The sequence below is a fragment of the Nycticebus coucang genome, unplaced genomic scaffold, assembly GCF_027406575.1.
Source record: "Nycticebus coucang isolate mNycCou1 unplaced genomic scaffold, mNycCou1.pri scaffold_50, whole genome shotgun sequence".
NCBI classification, from domain to species: domain Eukaryota; kingdom Metazoa; phylum Chordata; class Mammalia; order Primates; family Lorisidae; genus Nycticebus; species Nycticebus coucang.
The window spans coordinates 1,015,187-1,041,112 of NW_026515581.1; the positions used below are offsets into that span (position 1 = coordinate 1,015,187).

Below are 25,926 nucleotides of genomic sequence, written 5' to 3' on the forward strand. Positions count from 1 at the left end.
AAAAGCAAACACTATATCTTCTCGCTAATAATTTAGAACTAACCAGTGGGTACATATTGAAAAAAAGAGAAGTAAAAGTCATTGTCAATCAAGAAAGGGAGAAAGAGTAAGGTACAAAACACTGTCAGGTATAAAACACTATTCCAGTAATAGACAATCTAATATTTCTGACTTCAGCCTTATAAAAGCTATCCATGTGAAATAAATTGTACTTTCTTTCTTTATAGAGACAGAGTCTCACTTTGTCACCCTCAGTAGAGTGCCATGGTGGCACAGCTCATAGCAACTTCAAGCTCTTGGACTTTAGTGATTCTCTTGTTCCAGCCCCCTGAGTAGCTGGGACCTACCACAATGTCCAGCTATTTCTTTGTTGCAGTTTGGCTGGGGCCGGGTTTGAACGCACCACCCTTGGTATATGGGGCCAGTGCCCTACTCACTGAGCCACAGGCCTTACGCATTTTTAACAAGGGAGCCCTAGTAAGAGAATGAGGATCTCATGTAAAATATCAAACCATCCTTGAAGTAAGACACCCATACTTGTCACTTATGTGATCAAAATTGCAGCAGAAGTTTGCCTACCACTGTTCTTTTGTTTTTACGATCAGTCCATGAAATGTTACATCAATGACTTTTTCATTGACCTGGCACAGTTCTGGAGACCAGACTTTCATCTTTCGGAACAGAACAGATCAGAGCATTAACTCTCGGCATTGATGTCTTCTGAGAGAATATAATATTAAGTGGAAGTCAGATTCCACGACTACTAAAGGTAATAATGATGATGATTCTTAGAACTGAGTGTCTCTATGACAATTAGTGTATTTGTCAGTGCGCCAGAGCAGCCCTGCGTAGCAAACAGGTGGGAAGAGAAGCCATCAGCTATGTTGTCTTCCTTGTTATCAGAACTTTTAGAATAAACAAGGAAAAAGTTGTCATTCATAAATTCAGTTTTTTATTGTATTCTCAATAAATATTTTTGAGATTGTTTTTAGATTAGCTAAGCAAAAATATTTTAAACAATTACGTTATAATGACAATATTTTAAACCCATCATTATAACTTTGAAAAGTTTCTTCTTGCAAACCAATCCCTATTTTTTGGAAGTCCTTCAATATCCATGTTCCCAAGGCCAAGTGAATTCCACTTTCTAACAGTACACATTATCAGTTCTGACTATATTCAACAATGCCCACTTTTCCTTTATTTTACTCTAAGAAATGTGTTCAGTTATTTGCAGGTGATAATATAACACCATATTGAGATTAAAAGGTTAAGTCTGGACATACATTTGACAGAGATAGTTCTAACTGTAACATATCAGTATAGAGAAGGCACAGCAATTTACCTATCTTACATGGAATGAGGCTAATAAAGCTCAGAGGAATCAATGTATAATGTTGTCCAGTGACAGAGAAGCTCTTATAAAACCCTTAGGTAAATCCATCTTGTTATTTTGGGTAACTTAGTTTAACATGTTTTCATTTGTCTCCTTTCTATAAAGAACAAAATCATATAGCCTTCTATGGGGAGGAATAGGTTGGTGTATAGGGAGCAAGATGATATAGGCAGATAAAGACATACGATAAAAAGCAGCAAACACCAAACCGTGTTTAAAACTTCATAATTATTTCTGGAAATCTGTTTTCAGTTTACTCTATACATTATGAATGGAAGCAAGTTATCCCCATTGTATTTTAAGACAATGGCCATTGTGTATGGATCTGTCCATAAAAGTTTCTCAGAAATTGTTGCAACCCATTCAACAGAGTCTCTTTTCTATGGAGAAAAACTTTGACAGGATGGGCATCTTATAGTTTAGGAAGGAAGTTTTACATTATTATTTTCTAAATTTATCAGCTTTACTTTTGCAAGGTACAGAGGAATGTGCTTCTGGTTGATAGCAATCCCAAGATCTAAACTCCTTGAGTTTAAAACTCCTCTATAAAACCGTGTACTTTTATAAATGAACATGAAAGTGCTCTGAAAGTTTTTAACATCATCCATATTCTTAAAATAATTTTTTTAAAAAAGTGCCATAATTACTTTGAAAATCTATAAGCTAAATTTAGATATAATACTGTAATGATATATGGGTAACTCCCATTCTAAGAATTGTTAAATTTGAACATAATTTTCTAAGTACATATTTTTAATTTTCCTTTCATTTGAGGAGAGAAATATTGTCATCTCCAGGGCATCAACTTTTCTATAAGTATTTTGGCTTAATAATTATCTCTTGATAAAGTGAGAAATACTACTAATAGCAAATTTCCAGGCTTTAGTAAAAATGTATAATTATATTAATACTTTTGTGTATAAGAAACACAAAAAATAATAAAATTCAAAAAAATGAAAGGTCTAGTTTTCTTATAATCTTCGTGCAAGAAATGTATCAGATATAAAATCTAAAGCCACGGAAATCATAAAGAAGGAATCCAAAGCTATCTTTTTCTAAACTTGAAGATTGGAAAAGAAAATAGATGTGAAATGTCTATATTTTCCCATATAGAGTTTTAGTGAATTCCTTTAACAGTATTACTGATTATTACATTCTGGTACTATTTTAGGTAACAATTGAAGGACTCATAATCTGAACTGATACTTATCTCTTGATGGCTTTAGTGTGTTTGAATAGACAACACGCATTTCACATTTCCTGCTAACTTCCCAAATTTATTTCAGTATTATTTTCTTACTTCTTAGTTGCCCAACAGCAATTTTACCAATAAGCCATATTTTTTAATAAGAAGTAGAAGTGGTTTTGCTTGTATGTGTGAACCTCTGTGTGTATCTATGTGTGTGGGTTTATATGTTTGTCTTTGTGTGTGTGAGATATTTAGTGGAGCATCTGAAGTTCTGCTATTACTGTCTACATTCCCTTAGACAAAGTGTTATACGATTGCAATAGAAGGCCCATACCATTTTGTAGATATTAAAATATTTTATAGGTGCTAAGAATGCTACCCTGAAAAACAACTTTTTGAATATTCAATATCTGTTAAATTATATTCTTACTTATATTGAAATAAACATTCATATATTTTATTATTGAGGGGAAATACTGTAAATTTGCTACATAAAAAATCGTATTTAAAGAAGTCATTATTTTGAGACAAAGACATGTTAGTTTATTAAGCTTCTTTGTATATATGCATATATTTTTTCTTTTAATTTTCTGTTTCTTCTCAGATGATCACACACAGACCCAGCAAACTAATACACTTGGTAACAAAGACATGACCTTTAAATTGTCATTAATTGCACTCTGGGAGGCCAAGATAAGTGGATTGTTTGAGCTCAGAAGTTTGTGACCAGCCTGACCGTGAGTGAGCCCCTGTCTCTACTAAAAAATAAAAGAACTAGCTGGGAATTGTGGAGGGTGCCTTAGTCCCAGGTACTTGGGTGGCTGAGGCAAGAGGATTGCTTGAGCCCAAAGAGCTTGTGGTTGCTGTGAGCTATGGTGCCATAGCACTTTACCCAGGGTGACAGAGTGAGATTCTATCTCAAAAAAACTAAAAATAAATTAATTAATAATCATTGATCAATAGAAGGCTGGCAATTTTATTAACATTTTTATATTGTTTAAATAAGATCTATTTTCACTAAACAGTTTTCCATTCTGTTAAAGAAGAATTTATAGGAATTATTAATACATTCTGATTAAAACTTACATTAGTATTACAAAATTAAAATGTCTGGTATTATTTTCCTAATTATCTCTAAAAATATTCAAAAATATAAATGAAATAATGGATTTGATTCATCGAAATCAGTAATATTATATTTACCATGGTTTTTTTGAAGGGTGGTCAAGTGAATTATGTATCATTATCTTACTTTGTAAATAGCCAAGGATTCATAACAAATGTACTTTTTTGACATATAATTGCTTGAATTACTTGTTTTACACTCCAAAGATTTCATTTAAGAAACTGACAAAAACAAAATGTAAGTATTCTATAATGTTGTTGAAAAGAATACATAAAGAGTTAATTTTTTAATTCAAAGTGTAAGTATATTTGATAATAGATTAGTAAGTCCTTAGCAAAAATAACTTCTACAATGTGGGGATACATGGTCAATTTATTACCAAAAGGTAAAACATTATTTTTTGTGAAGGGGGGCATTTCCATTTCCATCATGGATTTGCAGTTATTCTTTTTTTTTTTTTACAACCCAGGCTAAATTTTATTTATTCCTGAATCTGAGGATTTGAGAAATACAGCTTAGATAGCAGGGAACAACTCTGCTGTTATCCCTATAATTAAAAACAATTGCAGGCCTGCTACTTCACAACTAAAAATACATTGCGCAGTATTTGAAGAGTGATATAGTAACTTACGCTTAGAGTATTGGCTTGAACAAAGCATTTGTTCATTAGCAGCTGGTAACTTTGTATAACTGTCACTTCAAGGCCTTAAAAACAAGAACTAGCTTTATCAGCAGTAGAAAAGCAATACAAAAACAACTTCTAACTCAGCCTTTCACATGGGAAATGCATGTTCACACAAGCAGAAATGGAAAAATATTTTTAATAATGCTTGCTATTATTAGCTGACAAATTTATCAGGGAGACTTCTGCGTAATTACTGGTTTAAAAAAATAAACGGCCTACCTAAAACAGTTAGTTTGTAAGGGTAGGAATACACAAGTCAGCTAATCTTACCACTCTCAGCAGCTCTCTGGGTCTCTAAAAGTGCCCAACAGGGAAGAAAAAAGCTGACGGTGAGAAATTAACTCAATTTAAAACACAGGGAGAGGGGGGACTGACGGAGGCAGTCTACAGTAGACTAATTCTATTTTTAAAAATGGGCGATAGGCCTTTTCTTTACATCAAATTGTGTGAATTCCGGGAAGAGTAAACGAAGATGCTGTGCGCAGCTTTTTAACTCTGAAAAACGCCCGTTCAGTGAAAGAGTCACTTCCGTTTCGGAGCATCCCCTCGCTGAGCCAGCGAATGGCGGCGTCGGCGGGGTCGCTGGAGGGCAGACATCCGAGCGCAGAGCTCCCCGCCGGCTCGGCGGCAGGTTTCCCCGGAGGAGCGGGCGAGGCGGCGGCGAGCAGGAGCCGTGCCCCAGGCGGAGAGCTGGGCGGGGGCCGAGGGCCGGACCTGCCGCGTGCGGGCTCGCGGGGCGGAGCGGCGGCGGGGACGGCCGGGGACGCCGCGGGCTCGCGGGGCGGGGCGGGGCGGCGGCGGGTCGCGGGCGGATGACGTGCGGGCAGGCGGAGGAGCTGCCACTTCCTGGAGCCGCCGGCCGGGGCCGCTGCAGCACTCAGCGCCGGAGCCGGAAGCCCGCGGCCGCCACCATGTCCCACCAGACCGGCATCCAAGGTAATGGCGCCCGGAGGGGCCCCGGGCGGGGCGGGCGCGGCCGCAGTCGGCCGGGAGCGCAGGGAGTCAGTCCCGAGGGCTTTGCGGCCCCGGCGTCCGGCGCTCGCCTGGCGCTCCGGGTCCGCGCCTCCCTCGCTGGGCCCGGCCACCGCCACGTTGCAGAACGACTCGAAGTTCCGAGGAGCGAAGGGCGATTTGCAGTTATTCTTAAAGCAGTCACCTAGACTTGTCCAACATATTCTGTGATTATAGGTTGTTCTGTTCTGTTTTATTTTTTACAGGAAGGCAGCCAAATTTAAGTGCTTAACAATATTTATGACTGAATTAAATCACACTTGCTGTAAGATAAACACCTTGCTTTTTAATGTTCCTGCTTGCACTCATTTTAAAATGTGATCTCCTATTTACTTCAAGGCTAGTCTACAGACTATATCCTGTCTGCAAAAGCCTCTGGGATTTGGGGTAAGTAATTAAAGACATTTAGGAAATTCAGAATTTCATCATTTTGAAAGTTCATCACCTGCCTGGTCATATTCCATAATTCTAGAGCAGCCTTTAATTTCACATTTTTAAGTCTTTCTCCCCTTACTGTATATGTCAGTTGCAAGTATATGTTAATTTACAAGATCATTTGATGAAAGTTTATCTTCCTTATATACAGTACTATACCATACGTGTTTTTGTTTAACATATCCAGCACTTAACACAGGCTGGACACCTAACAAGCACTCAATATATCTTGATTTCTGAAAGGTACTTCAACTTAATAAATTATATTAAATAATCACTTTCTTGGTCTTAGCTTTCCTCCATGAACCACATTACTACGATTCTGTGAAAAGCACACTTGAGCATTGGATAATATTTTGGTAATTCTGCTTCTTATTGATCATAAGTCATCTGATTTCCATGGTAGGTATATACCCCATAGTAATAATACATTTTATATTTATTAAATATTTGCTGTATATCAGGCATTATTTAAAGCATGTATCATCACACAAAACTTTGGAGATATGAACTACGATACTCACTATCGAAAAGAACCAACCAACCAAACAATAAACACTTAAAAATGGATGTTGATGCTTGGAAAGAATAGGTAAATCCTTAAGAATATATATCTAAGAAATAGAGGCAACAAGATGGGAGCTGTATCCACATTCCCATAATCAACAACCAGACACAGAGTACATGGATTTTTTTAATCATCCTTTCTTCTTCTTCTTTTTTTTTTTTTTAAGAAGTGGGCTTGGTGGGCATTTTAAACTTCTTTATGATTCTGGTAATCCAATAAAAAATTACAGGCCATTCCATCCCAGAACAAAAAATGTTTCCACTAAGCTGAGATAAAATAAAATCTGTGAAAGGTGGGTGTAACAAGAGGCGTTATGGAAAAGAAGGTAAAACTTTTACAAGTTGTTGTTGGCTTAATGCAAAGATTCTAAGATTTAGGTGATACAGCATTCTGACATTGCTGGACTTCAAGATCATCCTTCTAACACTTCCTAAAAAATAATATCATATATTTAATTTGGAATAAAGGTATATTAAAATTAAATGATATTTACAAATGTTTACAGTCTCCCTGAGATGTGGTGGTTCCCAAGTTTCTTGAAACCAATTTGCTGGTCCATTCGTGGGTCGATGGGCACTTGGGCTTCTTCCATGACTTAGCAATTATGAATTGGGCTGCAATAAACATTCTGGTGCAGATGTCTTTGTTATATTGTGATTTTTGGTCTTCTGGGTATATACCCAGTAAAAGAATTATAGGATCAAATGGCAGATCTATTTTTAGGTCTCTTAAGTATTCTCCAAACATCCTTCCAGAAGGAACGTATTAGTGTGCATTCCCACCAGCAGGGTAGAAGTGTGCCCTTTTCTCCACATCCACACCAACATCTCTGGTTTTGGGATTTTATTATGTGGGCTACTCTTACTGGGGTTAGGTGATATCTCAAAGTAGTTTTGATTTGCATTTCTCTGATGATTAAGGATGATGATCTTTTTTTCATGTGTTTGTAGATAATGCATCTGTCTTCTTTACAGAAGTTTCTCTTCAAGTCCCTTGCCCACCCTGAGATGGGCTCACGTGTTCTTTTATTGCTAATAGGTTTGAGTTCTCTCTGGATTCTGGTTATTAGACCTTTATCGGAGGTATAACGTGCAAATATTTTCTCCCACTCTGAAGGCTGTCTGCTTGCTTTACTTACTATGTTCTTGGCTGTGCAGAAGCTTTTTAGTTTGATCAGGTCCCAGTAGTGTATTTTTGATACTGCTTGAATTGCCTGGGGAGTCCTCCTCATAAAATATTCACGCAGGCCCATTCTTTCAAGAGTTTTCCCTGCACTTTCTTCAAGTATTTTTATAGTTTCATGTCTTAAGTTTAAATCATTTATCCAGTGAGAGTCTATCTTAGTTAATGGTGAAAGGTGTGAGTCTCAGTCTTCAGTCTCAGTTTCAATCTTCTACAGGTTGCCAGCCAGTTGACCCAGCACCATTTGTTAAATAGGGAATCTTTTCCCCACTGAATGTTTTTAATTGGCTTGTCAAAGATCAAATAAGGGTAAGTAGCTGGATTCATCTCTTGGTTCTATATTCTGTTCCAGACATCTACTTCTCTGTTTTTGTGCCAATACCATGCTGTTTTGATCACTGTCGATTTATAGTACAGTCTCAGGTCTGGTACTGTGATTCCTCCTGCTGTGTTTTTAATTGCTGAGTAATGTTTTGGCTATTCAAGTTTTTTTCTGATTCCAAATAAAACGAAGTATTATTTTTTCAGGAACTTTAAAATATGACAATGGATTTTTAATAGGAATTGCATTAAAATTATATCTTGCTTTGGGTAGTATAGACATTTTAACAATGTTGATTCTTCCCAGCCGTGAGGATGGTATGTTTTTCCATTTGTTAACATCTTCAGCTATTTCTTTTCTTAAAGTGTCATAGTTCTCTTTGTAGAGATCTTTCACGTCCTTCGTTAGGTATACTCCCAAATATTTCATCTTCTTTGGCACTACTGTGAAAGGAATAGAGTCCTTGACTGTTTTTTTTGGCTTGGTTATTGTTGGTATATATAAAGGCTACAGATTTATGGGTGTTGATTTTGTAGCCTGAGACATTGCTGTATTCCTTGATCACTTCTAAAAGTTTTGTAGTAGAATCCCTAGTGTTTTCCAGATATACAATCATATCATCTGCAAAGAGTGAAAGTTTGATCTCTTCTGACCCTATGGAAACCCTTGATTGCCTTTTCTTCCCTAATTGCAATGGACAAAACTTCCATTACAATGTTAAAGAGCAATGGAGACAATGGGCAACCTTGTCTGGTGCCTGATCTAAGTGGTAATGATTTCAATTCAACTTCATTCAATACAATATTGGCTGTGGGTTTGCTATAGATGGCCTCTATTAGTTTAAGAAATGTCCCTTCTATACCAATTTTCTTAAGTGTTCTAATCATGAAGGAATGCTGGATATTATCAAAAGCTTTTTCTGCATCAATTGAAAGAATCATATGGTACTTATTTTTTAGTTTGTTTATGTGCTGAATTACATTTATAGATTTACGTATATTGAAACAGCCTTGAGACCCTGGGATAATTCCCACTTGGTCATAGTGTATAATTTTTTGGATGTGTTGTTCGATTCTGTGTGTTAGGATCTTATTGAGTATTTTAGTATCAATATTCATTAGTGATATTGGTCTATAATTTTCTTTTCTTGTTGGGTCTTTCCCTGGTTTGGGGACCAAGGTGATTTTTGCTTTGTAGACTGTGTTGGGTAATAGTCCCTCTTTTTCTATATTTTGGAAGAGATTTAGTAATATAGGTACTAGTTCTTCTTTAAAGGTTTGGTAGAATTCTGACTTAAAGCCATCTGGTCCTGGGCTTTTCTTTTTAGGGAGATTTTGTATAGTTGATTCTATTTCAGAACTTGATACAGGCCTGTTCAACATTTTCACTTCATTCTGGCTAAGTCTTGTTAGGTGGTGTACTTCCAGGTATTGGTCAATTTCTTTCATATTTTCATATTTCTGAGAGTAGAGTTTCTTGTAGTATTCATTAAGGATTTTTTGAATTTTTGAGGGGTCTGTTGTTATTTCATCATTACCATTTCTGATTGATGAGATTAGAGATTTTACTCTTTTTTTCCTGGTTAGGTTGGCCAAAGGTTTATCTATTTTATTGATCTTTTCAAAAAACCAACTTTTGGATTTATTGATCTGTTGTATAATTCTTTTGTTTTCAATTTCCTTTAATTCTGCTACGATTTTGGTTATTTCTTTTCTTCTGCTGGGTTTGGGGTTGGAATGTTCTTCCTTCTCCAGTTGCTTGAGATGTCCCATTAAGTTATGAACTTCCTCTTTTTCCGTTTTCTTGAGGAAGGCTTGCAGTGCTATTAATTTCCCTCTTAGGACTGCCTTTGCAGTATCTCAGGGGTTTTGGTAATTTGTGTCTTGATTGTTGTTTTGTTCCAAAAATTTGGTGATCTCCTTAATCTCATTTATAACCCATCTATCCTTCAGCATAAGGTTGTTTAGCTTCCATGTTTTTGTATGGGTACGCAGGTTTCTGTTGTTACTGAGTTCAACTTCTTTTCCATGATGGTCTGAGAAGATGCAAGGACTAATTTCTATTTTTTAAAATATGCTGTGGTTAGATTTGTGGTGGAGGATGTGGTCAGTTTTGGAGTATGCTCCATGGGCTGATGAGAAGAATGTGTATTCAGTTTTGTTGGGATGCAATGTTCTGTAGAAGTCCAGATATTAGATGGTTAAGTTTAAGTTTAAAATTTCTTTGCTTAGCTTCCTTTTGGAGGATCTATCCAGCACTGCTAAAGGGTGTTAAAATCTCCAACTACTATGGAACTGGAGGAAATCAAGTTGCTCATGTCTGTTAGAGTTTCTCTTATAAATTGAGGTGCGTTCTGGTTGGGTGCATAAATATTAATAATTGAAATCTCATCACATTGAGTATTACCTTTGACAAATATGAAGTGTCCATCCTTATTCTTCCCTATTTCAGTTGGTTTAAAGCCAATTGCATGTGCGAATAGGATTGCAATGCCTGCTTTTTTCTGTTTTCCATTTTCCTGGAGTATAGATGACCATCCCTTCACCTTAAGTCTATATTTGTCTTTTAGTGTAAGATGTGATTCTTGTATGCAGCAGATATCTTGCTTGAGTTTTTTTATCCAGTCAGCCAACCTGTGCCTCTTTAGAGGACAATTTAAACCATTCACATTAATTGAGAATATTGGTAAGCCTTTTGAGAGCCAATTTGTGCCTCTTTAGAGGACAATTTAAACCATTGACATTAATTGAGAATATTGATAAGCCTTTTGAGAAGACTGGTGTACATTTTTAATCCTTTTGTGACTGTGGAAGTTGAAATTTGATCAAAATTTTCTGGGTGGGTTTACTTTTGTGATGGAGGATTATGCTGGTCTTTATGGAAGATAGGTCTGAGAATATCCTGGAGAGCTGGTTTAGTTATGGCAAATTTCTTCAACATGTGAATGTCATTGAAGTATTTAATTTTTTCATCATAAATGAAACTCAGTTTTGCTGAGTATAGGATCCTGGGTTGAAAGTTATTTTGTTTTAGGAGATTAAAAGTCGATGACCATCCTCTTCTAGCTTGAAAGGTTTCAGCAGAGTGATCTGCAGTTATTCTAATATTATTGCCCTTATAGGTGACGGTTTTCTTTTGCCTGGCTGCTTTCAAATTTTTCTCCTTCATATTAACTTTAGTGAAATTGATTATGATGTGTCTGGGGGATGTCTTATTTGGGTTGAGTCATGCTGGATTTCTGAAACTGTCTGCTATTTGAATTTCAGAATCTCTTGGCATGTCAGAAAGTTCTCCTTCGTAATATCATGGAGAAGTGACTCTGTGCCTTGTGAAGCTACTTCATCACTTTCGGGGATCCTTATAAGACGAATATTGATTTTCTTCAAATTATTGGTTTTGGCACACTGGAGCCTTGGGCTGTTGCCCTGGGTAGAGTGCCGTGGCATCACAGCTCATAGCAACCTCAAACACCTGGGCTTGGCACCGCCCAGACCTCCATAAGAGTTGTGCCGTGACCCCCAACCTGCGATCCGTGACTGCCAGGTCTCCGCATGCCCTGACCAGGAACTTTGGGAGCCACACAACACTGCATCCTCCCTCTGGTATCCTCCCTGCCTCCATACCAGCCCACTCATCTGGCCAGGGACTCTGGTAGCCGTGTGCCCTCCAGAGCCTTCCCTGACTCTGCATAGAGCCCTTCTCCTGGCCAGAGACTTCTGGAGCCTTGGGCTATCTGTGCCAAAGTCACTGGGTGCCAGGCACTCCCAGAACCATGCACACCACCTCCCGCCCTGTTGCTGGATCCAGGTGTGCTACACTCCGGAGCTGTTTCCACAACCAGAATTCCCTGGCTGGGGCAGCCCCAGAGGAACTACACAGGGTCACTCCCTATAAAGATCCAGCAACAATAAAGTGATCATGCTGGTGTCTTATCTTGGAGAGATACCTCCCCAACTCTGAGGACAGCCAGAAGCAATGGTGAAAAACAATCATGAGGCAAAATCAATGGAAAAACTCTGGCAATATGAATAATCAGATTTGGTCAACTCCCCCAAGTATCAATGGGGCAGCACAAGATCTCATGCACAAACAAATAGCTGAGATGTTAGAAATTGAATTCAGAATCTGGATAGCAAATAAGATCGAATTAGAATTCCAAGCAGTAACCCAAAAGATATCTCAAGAATACAATGAATTCAAAGACCAAATGACCCAAGATTTTCACACATTGAGACAAGAAGTTGCAGCCCTCAAAGATCTGAGAAACACAGTAGAATCCCTCAGTAACAGAATGGAGCAAACAGAAGAAAGGATTTCTGACATTGAAGACAAAGCTTTCGAACGCTCCCAAACCCTCGAAGAGGAAGAGAAATGGAGGGCAAAAACAGATTAGACGGGTTTTTTTAATTGACTCACAACAACAACAACAACAAAAAAAATACCTAAGTCCAAATTCCATTTTCACCTATTGCTGGCTTAGTGATACTGGATAAATTATCTCAGCTTTATCTGAGCTTTATCTGAAGCTCACATTTTTCAGCTTCATCTGTAATTTTAAATACTAAACATGATTTTTCTTCAGATTGAATGAAGTAATATATTTGCCCAAAGAAAGAGAAATTTTCCTCCAATGAATATCAAATGTAATTTCAAGAAACTTGGTTACAATGATGTCTCAAGGAGACTGTACATTTTCTCTTCCCTTGGACGTATACACATATATTAGTAAATTGCTCTTCTCACATCTTACTATTCTTTAAATGCTTTCAAATAACTGGTTGTCTAATTCAGTTCATTCTAAAATTCTTATTATCTAGTCCTCTCCCCTTTCTCCCCCTTGTCATACATTCTGATTGTAGCTGGGACACTCAACTCACCAGAAAGAGAACACATGTTTATGCTTCAAGACACGCCAAGCATATCACAATTCAACTGGCAAATGTAACTCAAGAACAGAGGGTTGTCAGAGCTGGGAAGAAATCTGATAGCAATATTTATGTCTGAAGCAACTCACAAAAGATGAAACTGAGGCCCAGAAAATTAAATCATCTGTTTACATCACACAAATATGTTAGCAAACTTTAAGAGTGATGACTATAATAGGAATATAACTAACATAAGCTAAATTCCCATCAAAATGTTATAAACTATGAATAAAACTGTATTTAAAATCAATTATGGACTCCGCCCGCGCCCCGGCTGCCGTCCCCTAGCCCCGAGCGCCGCGTCCCGGCTCGCTCCTGAGGGGCTCCCGGTGGGCCGCGCAGCACAGTGGTCAGCGGCAGGGACGACGGCGGTCCCCATAGACATGCAGGACCTGCGGGAGGCGCAGCAGAGCCGGCGTCCGTGCGCTCACACTCGCTCGCTCAGCGCCCCACGGGCCGCGTAGCCGTCCTCCCGCGCCGTCTTCCGCGTCCCCGCGCCAGGGTGGCTCCGTCTCGCCCGCTCTGGGACCCTCCCTGCGTCCCTGCGCTCCCCGTCCCGCGGTGCGGCCCGCCCGGCGCGGAGTTGGGACTGCCCGGGCTCGCTGAGCGCTCCGCTCCAACTTCTCGCTGCTCGGCCCCGCGGCGCCTCGCGCCCCGCGCCCGCGCCCGAGGGGATCCCGCCGCCCCGCTACTCCGGCCCCGGCCACGAGCAGTGCAGCGCCTCGCTGGCGGTGGCGGCTGTGGCGACAGCGAAGGCAGCAGAAGCGATGGCTGCGGCCCCGCACTCCACCGCCAAACTGGAGGAGCGACGGAAGCTGGATCCCAGGAGGTGAGCCCGGGCGTGCGGAGAGGGTCGGCGGAGGGCGCGGGTGGCATCCCGGGCTGGGCGCGGCGACTCCTGGATGCTTCCTCAGCAGGAAATCACTTTCCCCTTAGGACGGAGTGGGGGTGGGGGTGAGTGGTCCTGCTCCCCCAGCCGCGCAGCCCCCGCGTGTACCTGGGGGTCGCTGCCCGCACTGTGCGGCGGGGTCCGCGGCCGGCTGAGTTGGGCGCAGTGACACGCGTGTTCCCGTGACCCCGGTGGTGCGTGCGGCCAGGCAACCGCTCTGGAGGGATACACATCCACACCGGTCAGCGAGGGACTCGGTGTCCTCTCGGTGCCAGGAGGCGCGGCCCCTGCGTCACCACGCGCTCGGCACAGGCGCTCACAGCCCCGCACCCCAACGGCTGGCGAGTCCGGCCGCCCCGAGAGCAGCGCCCACAGCGGGAAGGGGCGAGGCGGGCCTGGAGCCTCTCCTGGCCGGCGACGCGAGCCCTTCCCCAGGTGCTGGGCAGCCTGTGCGTCTTGGCACGGAGAGGCGATTTCTTTTCTCTTAAGTGCATTTTCGTCAGCCTTTGCCAGTCCATTAATAAGTCACCAAAGGCAGGCATGAGTTGGGGACTACATCAGCAAACTGCAGCAGAGCCACTCAGGAAAGAGTTGTTAAAGAGCAAAGGAGGAGCTGGCGCTTCCCGGGGACAGACGGAGAAGGAAGCGGGTCTACCCCTGTCCCACCGTTGTTGAACATTTTCTCGGGTTCTTGTAAAACTTCTGTGTCCCCCCACCCCCCGCCCCCTTCTAGGCCTTTCTCGGCATGACTGCCCTTGGCGACTTTGCCAGGCTCCTGTCCTGGTGGCTTGGTCTCCTGTCCTGCCTCTCCCGGTGCTGGGGAAGGCGCTCCTGGGGAGGGCGCGTGGCGCGGGTGGTGGCACAGACCCTGGCCCTTTCCCAAGAGACTGCACTGTGTCCTGTTCATCCTCCTCCTGGTCTATGGGACTTGGAGTTGGAATGTTACTTGAATAATGAGTGTCCACTGCTCATTAGGGCTTCTCTTACGTGAACACATTGTCCAGGGCTTCCAGGACATACTCAGTAGCTCCCTATGGCCAACATGGTGTCTTGAACTCTCCTCCTCATCCCTGATGTTAGCGTTTAGATGATTTTCCGCTCATCGCAGTACTTAGTTGAAGTTATTAGGATGAGTCCATTCAAAGGTGCCTGTTTTATTTGTCTTGATCTTTCATAACTGAGGAAAAACTTTTGCTTTCATTTTAAAGTTAAAGGTGGTGCTAGGATTCTGTCTCTATATTAAATTTTGAAATAGGATGATTTGTTTTAGATTTGTCCACAACTGTCAGGTAAGATGACACAAATGCTCAGGTGCATAGAGTCAGGAAGCCTCTCCCTGCCCTGTCAGCTGTTGGGCCCGGTTTACAGGAGAGGGCTGAGAGGGGAGAGATGGGGTACTTTGATAGTTCCGGGCTGCAACGGACCGCTCAGTCGGTGGCCTGTCCTTCAGGTCCCTGTTCGAGGCGCCACTGCAACGGACCGCTCAGTCGGTGGGTTTCAGTCCGAGGGAGTGCAGGGAGAAGGAACGAGGAAAGTTGAGAGGTCGGCGCAGGAAAAATGACAGACTGCCACACAGCATGTGATGAAGGAAGCAGCTGTAAATTTATTGGGTACACATGTTGGTATTTATACATTTTTACAGAGCTTACATAATGCAATCTTTTTGCTTACGTGCGCGGGTTATCTTTGCGTTTACAAGTGTGATTTATCATGTTATGTTTTAACGTTCCGCTTCCGGAGGGTGGCGGTTATTAGTCAACTCTGCCCGCTTTCTCCTATCTCAGTTTCTTATTATCTTTTTAGAACAGCTTGACATCTTCTTTACGTTAATGCTTGACTAATTCTACATTTACTATTTGATCTTATTGTTATTGATAATTATAATTTTGATTTAGAGTAAATTCTTTGACAAGTATTATTTTTCCTATTGATTTTTATTATGCGTGACAATTGGTGAAACAAGATGTTCTGAACAGGACTTTATGGTGGGTGGATGTGTTTTAGTGACTTTGTAACTTATGTAGATAATTTGTATTTCATGTCCTTGGGCTTATCGTCTTAGCTTACTGGTGGGAAAACATCTTTATGTGCTCATTGTTGGTGTCACTGAGTTTAGCAGCTCACAAGGCTGTGCTCTATCTGGATTAGTAGTGCATTGTGCTCATTCTTAGGAAAGTACATATTGACAATTTATCAGAACAAACAGACTTCTGGTACAGGATGACAAACACATGAGTAGACGCCACAATCTTTAAACTTAAGCGGGTAACTGAGTATGCTAGGCAACATTTCTGATGCTGTGCATACTGGGGGCAGCTGGGGGCAAAGCTCCGGGGAGCACAAACCACCTTCCCGTCGTTCTGTAACGCGGACAGCACTGCCTCACTACGGCTATATGCCGTGGGTGCGGCATTTCCCCCTTTTTTGTTTTTAAACCGCAGTTCAAAGACTTCTTGGCGTATAGAGATAATAGAGGAAAACAGATACTGTATGAGACATGGTAACAACAACACAACACAAAATGACAAACAACTAATAATGGTTATGAGCACAATATACTGGATCCAGTCAAGAGGATTGAGTGCTTTAAACCCATTAGTTAAAGATTGAGTTAATGTGTTAAGAGAAGTTATTGGTAAATGAGCTTGACTCATGGTTGTAATATCTTGTTGTAAGCTGTGTAAATTATGTGTTATATTATTGTCTCTCTAGACATCTTGAAGATGTGTTTGTACTTTGTTCCATGAGTTAGATACATTATATGGTAAAGGTGTAATGTAAATGGCTTGAAATGTTGAGTGACATTTTGTTTGTAGTTTCTGTTGTATGTACTTAATGTTCTGACCTAAAGTTAAGACTACCCTTTTTTAACACATTTAATTTAGTTTTAAGCTTATTATCCATATTAGCTTGTGTCATTAATGTTAAAGTTATATTATTGCCAAGAGTATTGACATAGTATGTTGTATGCATTTGTTGCACTAAAGTTGTAGTAGTTACAGCAAAAGTAGTGATTATAGAAATTAAAGCTGCAATACTTAAAATTAAGGTTGCTACAAATTTTTTAGGTCTAATTAATTCATTAAGTGTTTTTAACACTTGTAATGCTGTATTATCATACTATGGATTGCTTTGTAGATTTACAGGTAACATTACATAAGAAGGTTTTTTTATAATTAACATAACATTTACTTGTTTATCATGTTGAATATTAAAGGACGCAATACAATTAGTTATTTTTACAAGTTAAAAGATTTTAAAGGAAATACATAGTTAACTGGATTACATGTAAATTCTTTCATAAATTCTCTTTTATGAGTTTCATTTAACCTGCACAGACCATCTACAAACATTCTAAACTTTCTTGAACCTTTGCCCTGCCTTTTACTTTCTTACATAACTATTCTGTTTCAGGACAAAATTTATCACACAAGATTCTTTCTTTACACAATGTCATTCTCCTTTCTGTTTAATTTCTCTTACTCTCAAAAACTCACTTTCCACTAAACAGGATCCTAGTTTACTATGAAGTCACTTATTCACTCAGCTAAACTGATAATTAGAAGGTTTAAAAGGCAAGAATTTTATCCGTTGACAAAGATTCAGTTTGTAAAAATATTTTTCTTATTTATACAAATTACTAGTGGCAAAGGGCCAATAATAAAGGTTCTAAATCTCACCCTTGGGATTCTGCCAGTGCTGCTGTCTGGGGGCTGTAACACTTGGGAGGTAGGCCCGCCCCACGAAGGGTAGGGGGGCCCCCAGCTTCCTTCCCCGCTGGGTTTTTTCAGCTGTCTTGGAGCCAGTGGAAATGCGCCCGGTGGTTTTGTTTGCTATCGGCGAGTGTACTTTCATTTTCTTCAAGCGGCGGGTGAGATCTTGTAGTAGCTGCTGGCGCCTCCTTCTGCGTTGTCTTTTCCGAATCTGAGTTAACTACTCCTGGAATAACTTCAAAGTTTTTAGTATAATTTGAACTTTTACTAATTATAATTCCAACCGTTCCAGGTAAAAGTTGCCTTTTCATTGCAGTGGGGATTAAAGTAACACCGTCCCATTTGGATAATAAGACATTCTTTTCACTTGTTAAATTTAAACCTGCACTTTCAGGAGTGCCCCGTGAAAGGTCATGAATAGTAAATTCAGGGGCTTGAGGATTCAATGTAGATAAAGGCTGTGTGTTACAAGCTACAGCCTGCTCTCCCTTGGGGCCTGGGCTGGGAGAATGCCCCTTATCTAGTTTTTTGATCTCTGTACGTCCTGATCCTCAGGATCAGTGTCTCCCTTGTTATTTAAGGGGGTTCCATTCTTATGAAATTTTGATTTACATTCATTTCTCTAATGTCGCCCCTTCTTACAACGAGGGCATAAGCCGGGCGGTTCCCCCCTCGGCTTATTGGCATGGGACTGTTTACAGTCCTTCTGCATGTGACCTGGCTTGCCACAATTGTAGCAAGTGTCAGCAGGAGCTCTCGGCCCCTTACCTCCCTTATTGAAGGTATTTTTAATATAGGCGCTGAATTTCTGTCCTTGCATTGCTGCAGCATAGGCCATATCTTGGACTATCGCTGGTGAGGCATCCATGCATGTTTTAATATCCTTGGTTAATGCGTGCCCCATGGTACCTGCTGATTGCTCACACTTAACCGGTCAGCCTTTACCGGCGGGACTGCAGCTCCCTGGTGAGAGCCGCCCTCAACCTTGAAAAAGAAAGAAAGAGAGAGAAGATTACCTGTCCTTCAGGTCCCTGTTCGAGGCGCCACCTGCAACGGACCGCTCAGTCGGTGGCCTGTCCTTCAGGTCCCTGTTCGAGGCGCCACCTGCAACGGACCGCTCAGTCGGTGGGTTTCAGTCCGAGGGAGTGCAGGGAGAAGGAACGAGGAAAGTTGAGAGGTCGGCGCAGGAAAAATGACAGACTGCCACACAGCATGTGATGAAGGAAGCAGCTGTAAATTTATTGGGTACACATGTTGGTATTTATACATTTTTACAGAGCTTACATAATGCAATCTTTTTGCTTACGTGCGCGGGTTATCTTTGCGTTTACAAGTGTGATTTATCATGTTATGTTTTAACGTTCCGCTTCCGGAGGGTGGCGGTTATTAGTCAACTCTGCCCGCTTTCTCCTATCTCAGTTTCTTATTATCTTTTTAGAACAGCTTGACATCTTCTTTACGTTAATGCTTGACTAATTCTACATTTACTATTTGATCTTATTGTTATTGATAATTATAATTTTGATTTAGAGTAAATTCTTTGACAAGTATTATTTTTCCTATTGATTTTTATTATGCGTGACAATTGGTGAAACAAGATGTTCTGAACAGGACTTTATGGTGGGTGGATGTGTTTTAGTGACTTTGTAACTTATGTAGATAATTTGTATTTCATGTCCTTGGGCTTATCGTCTTAGCTTACTGGTGGGAAAACATCTTTATGTGCTCATTGTTGGTGTCACTGAGTTTAGCAGCTCACAAGGCTGTGCTCTATCTGGATTAGTAGTGCATTGTGCTCATTCTTAGGAAAGTACATATTGACAATTTATCAGAACAAACAGACTTCTGGTACAGGATGACAAACACATGAGTAGACGCCACAATCTTTAAACTTAAGCGGGTAACTGAGTATGCTAGGCAACATTTCTGATGCTGTGCATACTGGGGGCAGCTGGGGGCAAAGCTCCGGGGAGCACAAACCACCTTCCCGTCGTTCTGTAACGCGGACAGCACTGCCTCACTACGGCTATATGCCGTGGGTGCGGCACCGGGCAAGGTGAGAAAAGGGAGACTAAAAAACTCCGGACATTTTATATTTGAGTGTTCCCCAAAGTGAACTTTCTGGCGTCCTGTTGTTTTGGGGTCATTTCTGCAGACAAACGTATGTGAGGCACCTTAGCCCGTGAGATTGCCAGAATGCTCTCGGCTGTAGTGATGTATGACTCCTCTTCATTCAGTGAACACTGAATAACTTTTAATGTTTGAATGTTAGTTGCATTACGTCAGTCTTTTAAATGATTAGGAGACATTTTGGATTTACAAAAATATTGTGCAAAAGGAACCCAGGCCATTGTATTTAGAGGAATAATGTGATAAAAATTGAATAACCTTTGGGACGACTTCCAGCACGCCCTGGTGCCAATCTCATTTTTCACTGAGCTCTGGCAAGTACGATTTTGAGGTTCTGATCCTTTGTTCTGGTGATGAGAGAGATAGCTGGCCGTAGCTTGCCTCTTAAAGGAAAGCACAACACTAAAGAAGATGAGACAGGGCAGCCTGTAAAACATGCAGATAAGCAGGGTTTGCTGCCTGTCTCGGAGGGCACTGCAGTCCACCAGGACTTCTGTTTTAAGGACCGGGCCCTGGAAGAATGGCTGTGCTTGTGCGCAGTCAGACACATCATTGGCTTGTGTCTTGGATTTCTTTGTTTTCATTTAAGATAATGTGATTGAAATCTCTGACAGGAGTAGAGAGAGCAGATTGGGAAAAGTCAGATGACAAAGTTTCTAAGTAGCTTTCCCTTGATTTCTAAATGGGAGGAATCAGGCTACATGATTTAATGGGACAAAAGAAGCTATAAGCAGAATGCATATTTCAGTTTATGCTGATTCTGAGAGCAACCTGGGATTTATCAAATACATGAGTTTTTATGGAGTCATTTAACAAACTAGTAGAGGAATATCCAGAAAGTCAGTAAGACATGACAAAGCTACACCTTACTGCTTTTGAATACTGTAGGACTTTTAGAGAGGGGGAAGAATAATATTTCTTTCCTATAAGGTCAGGGCTAAGTTGGATTTTAAATACATTTGCCTTCCTCCTAGTATTTAAAGACTTGATATGTGTGGGTCACAATGTGGGAAATACACTTATTCTAACATGAAGACAATATTTATACCCTCCCTAGCACGTGGCCTCCGTTATTTGCCCTGCAGTGGGGGTGGGTTTCATTTCACTCAGTCCCGCATGCTTACATTTATATACGCACATGGCACACTGCTTATCATTTGTAGAAGTGGCTGACTTTTCTTTTTTTTTTTTTTATTGAGATCGAGTTTTACTCTGTTGCCCTGGGTAGAGTGCCATGGTGTCATCATACTTCACAACAACCTAAACTCTTGGGCTCAAACAATCTTCCTGCCTCAGCCTCCTGCGTAGCTGGGACTATTGGCACCCCCACCATGCCTGGCTAGTTTTTCTATTTTTAGTAGAGACAGGGTCTGGCTTCTGCTCAGGCTGGTCTTTAACTCCTGAGCTCAAGTGATCCTTCCACCTTGGCCTCCCAGAATGCTGGGATTATAGGTGTGGGCCTGCCTGATTTTATTTTATCTTAATCCATATTTACTGCCATTACAATGATTTTGTATTGATGACTGTTACTGAATTTCCGAAGTCTCGTAAGTAGTGCGGTAGCATTTAAAACAAGGCATCAACAATAGGGCAAGGTCAGTTGGGCATTGCGGTCCTGGTCCCAGCTATGTGGGAGGCTGAGGCAGGTGGAATAGCAGTGAGGCAGACAAGAGATAAAAACTTTTTTTCCCAATCTTATCCATACTGTTCATAATTTTATTTGTTAAAGAGAATGTCTTATTTGCCTCTGAATTATGTATAGATGGTCCCGACTTGCAGTCATTTACATTAGCGGTCTTTCGACTTCAGCCTGTTGTGAGCATGGTTTGCATTCAGGAGGCATTGTGTTCTGAGTGCTCATACAGCCATTCTTGTGTGTACCTTAAGTGCACTTCAATAAGTTGTGTAAGAGGTTCAACATTTTATTCTAGAATGGGCATTGTGTTATGTGATTTTGCCCAACTGCAGGCTAAAGTACGTCTTCTGTGCATGTTTAAGTTAGGTGAGGCTAAGCTGTGATGTCCAGTAGGTTAGGTGTATTAAATGCATTTTGACTTCTGATATTTTTGACCTACAATAGATTTATTGGGAAATAATTTCATTGTAAATTGAAGAGTATGTATGTGTATTTGAAAAAGATGGTAGTGGAAATAATAATGGAAAAACTATGTCCTCTGTAGTTGTTTATGTAAACCAAAAGATTGTCTTGTTCTTTACTGTAAAATAAATAGATATGAGAGATTGTGATGCTTATGGAGAAGATGAAGAAACTAAGTCAGACAGAACTTTTGATACTTTCTTAAACTTAATGGGAAATTATTAGTGGAGATATGAATGAACGTTTTAACTTTTGACTAGTGATACATGTTTGTTGAATGACTGTCAACAAATGCATGAATGCTGGTTTGTCACCTCAGAAGCAGATGAGAGTTTATCCTGTTTTAAAGCGATGGTTTCTGTCCGCTGTTGGTAATTGCTCAGTGTCAGTACCCACTCACTTCAGATTTATTGCATTTCTGCAATGCCGGGCATTCCACTAGGGAATAATCTTCAGGTTGAAGGTACCAACTTTACCTCTCATCCCGAGAACTAACTTCTGTTTTTCATGTAGAATGAAAACAGAAGTTACGTGAAAGAAGAATGTTAAAGGAAATAACTGCCAACTCTCCTGCCCTCCTTCCCTCCCTCCCTCTTCTTTGTTATTGCAGAATATTACGGAAATAAAAATTCTTTGGTTACAAAAATAAAAAAAATAAAAAAATAAAATCAATTATGACTCTTTTGCTATTTTATGCATTATCTTAGAATACCCTATTAGACCTCCCTTTTCATCCTGCAATTCCATTTCTAGGCATCTTCCCAAAAGAAAAAAAAAATCATTTTTCATAAGGACATTTGCACTAGAGTGTTTACTGCAGCTCAATTTACAATCACCAAAATGTGAAAACAACCTAAATGCCCACCAACCCAGGAATGGATTAACAAAACGGTATATGTGTACCAGGGAATACTATTCAGCTGTTAAAAATATGGAGACTTTACATCTTTTGTGTTAACCTGTAAAGAGTTGTAACATGTTCTTCTTAGCAAAGTATTACAAAAATAGAGAAGAATAATCCAATGTACTCAATTCTAATATTAAGCCAGTAGACAATTTAATACACACTTACATAAGATAGAAATTCAAATCAATTCAAGGTGAGGAACAGGGAAACAAGTAAGCGGGGAAAGGGGAGGTGGGAAGGAAGGGATGGAGGGTGATGGTGTATGGCACATTATTTGGGGTCAGGATGCAAATTTAAGAGGGACTTTACCTAACAAATGCAATCAGTGTAACCTAATTCTTTGTACCCTCAATGAACCTACAACAATAAAAAATAAATAAAAGGAGACTACCCTACATAATTGTTTTAAATTATATTTTTCAGAAGGACACATATATATTAATTTATTTGATTCCCCCAAATCTGTGAGGTAGTTACTTGTTGTTGACCCATTTTTAAGGGTGAGGAAAAAATAAATAAATCTGAGAATCTTGATGATTTACCTGAGGTGATTCATAATAAGTGGAAATTAAAGCTTCTGCTTGAATTCTTCATGCTATATCTCACTCGTTTTCTACAAATTTATGCTGTTCCTATAACCTGACCTTAGAAAATGAAATAAACAAATCTAAGGATAATTTCTTCTCTCTAAATAGGACCTATTTTATCGCATAGACTTTGTCATCCTCACAACGGAGTAATATATTCCAAAACAAAGAATTGGCAGCACACTGAAGCAATGAAACCAATGAAAGGCTGGGAACTTGCAGAGTAAGCCTGGTGTCAGACATTCAGAGACAAACAATCTTAAACATAAATAATATCACAGTGTAGGTTTTTAATCCAAGACTTTTCAATTTTTCCTTAGAAAAATATGATATGCTTTTCCGCAATAATGCAAACAGCAGATCTTGTAGGCTAAAGTGTGTGTTATGCATTAAAAGGAGGGGGGGGGAAACAAAACTAAAGTCATGATTTAAGGGGCTGAAAGCTGCTGTTTGCATCAACCACTATGAATCAACCCTAACCTGACCTTCACATAGAATATTTAATATCTAGCAGAGAACTTGAGCTTCCAACATCAAAATCTCATTTCAGATTACTGATCTGTGAAATTCTAGGAGACATTAGAAAATCCCATGGAAGATGACAAATAACTGAAAGGAAATATCTGCAAACAAACATGTAATGTTGTAAGAATGTAAGACATGTAATGTTGTAAGAAACCATTTTTAAGTGTTATGAATGATCTATGAAAGTTTGCCTTGTGTTTTAGAAGACAAAAATAAATAATGCAATAAAATGAACTCTATTCCACAAAAGATAACTAATTACTTAAAATAACTAAATAGGTAATGATACACCTATATATTTATATACACACATAAAAGTTAATGTGATTTCTTAAGGAGAAAATGAATGTTCAGCTACATTTTTGAAAATAACCTTAGCTTTAAAGGAATAAAGAGAATAGAACATTCAAATAGTTACCGTGAACTCACACTATACCTTCAGTTACAGAGAAAGTATTTAATGACTTTTCTCATGCAAGTTCCATTTCTCACCTCCTCCACCCTCTAGCAAATTCATAAGACTCACTACATAACCCAGAAGTAATTTATAATGACATCTTTATAGAGCGATTAAGTCACTTTTCAACATACCTAAGCCAAAGAAACTGTTGCCTTGTCAGAGCCAGCATTTACATTAAAGAAAACTTAATAAAAATAACTTAAATTATCCATGGTGAAGAAAGAAATCCCAATCTTTGGCCTATAGCTTGTTTATTGTTTGATTTATTGTTTTGCCACCTCCATTATAATAACGGGTTTTAAAAATAACGTTATTGCTTAATCTACATAAAACTGAAAATAAAATTGAAATATGTTTATGGAAAAATTATATTGTTTAAAGACTTTTCATTGTATTTGTGACTCTTTAGGAGAAAATAATTCAGCTATAACACTGTTTTAGATAGCACTCGGAATTTTCACTGATTTCTCCAAAGAAAACCACTGTGATGGAAAAACTTTTGTTCTTGGGACCTTTGTTCACCACCTCTATGATTCTGCACTTTTCCTACTGAGTGGATAGTAGGACCATTAAGTAAATAAAACTGGAGCATTTGGGGAAATGTAGAGAAAAGTAAGCTTTCCAGATGCGACCAGCAGGAATGAGGTAGATCAAGGCTGAGGACGGTATTCACAGAGAAGACCCAGTCCCTGGTTTGAAGAGCAGAGGAAGAGAACAGAGCTTAGCATTTATTTATGGTCTCATTTCCAACAGGCACGCTTCACTCATAGAACCACATGGAGCATGTGTTGGGGAACCAGTCAGTTGAGTTCCTCTGATATTTTTACAGCATGAATTATGACGCATTCTCTTTAAGGTATTTGTTGAAAATTTTAGATAAAGCAGAAACATATTAAGCTATGATAGGAAACCGGTGGATATGATTGACCTGAAAGGTTTTTTGTTGGGTAATATCAAGTTTTTTCTCTTTTTCTTTTTATAATTAGTACCTTTGGGCTGGACAGTCTTTGGTTTATAGGGGTCTGCAACATTTTCTGTTGTCTATACCAGTCTTCCTCAAAAAGCTGTGAAAGCACATGAGTTTTCAATCCTTTTTCTGGAGAACTGGTCCAAGAGTCTAATGCTAGAGTGTATTAAAACTAGAAACACAGATGGTGCCTGTGGCTTAAGGAGTAGGGCGCTGGCCCCATGTACTGGGGGTGGTGGGATTTTGCAGCCCCCGCCAAAACTGCAAAAACTAGAAACACCATCATTACCAAGAAACCTTTTAAACGTGTGTGTGTGTGTGTGTGTGTGTGTGTGTGTGTGTGTGTGTGTAAGAGCCTACAGTGATTTCCATTTCCATGTACTATTTGTTGTGTTTTGTCCCTGGGCAAATATAATGCTTAGCACAAAAGAATGAGAAAGTAAAATTTTGTTTTAATCTGTACATTCTGAAAATTCAAATGTTAAGAGTAAAATGAATACATTTAAAATATACATTTATATATTAAGACCTACTCAATGAAGTTTTATACAATATAAAAAAAAGTGCTTTTGTTCTTAAAGTAACTTTTCTCTCTCTATATATAGATATATCCATCAAACGGGTTTCAAAATTCAGAAAGTTTTAAAGACACAAAATCACATATTTTACTGCATTTTCCCATTTTAGACAAATGTTTCTATAAAATTCAAAAGAATGATTTACCACATTATGTTTCTTTTTTGAGTAGCTTTGAATGCAAACGAGTTCACCTCTACTAAATGTAAAATTCCCTAAGCCGTGTTTTCTGATT

At 39.7% G+C, this 25,926-nt stretch overlaps 1 long non-coding RNA gene across 1 annotated transcript; it reads left to right on the plus strand.

Moving 5' to 3' along the window:
- Positions 1 to 5,684: 5,684 nt before the first annotated feature.
- Positions 5,685 to 12,188, plus strand: LOC128579400 (uncharacterized). Its single transcript, XR_008378139.1, has 3 exons — positions 5,685 to 5,794; positions 6,135 to 6,244; positions 11,181 to 12,188. It is a non-coding gene; the product is annotated as an uncharacterized LOC128579400 (long non-coding RNA).
- The last annotated feature ends 13,738 nt before the right edge of the window (positions 12,189 to 25,926 follow it).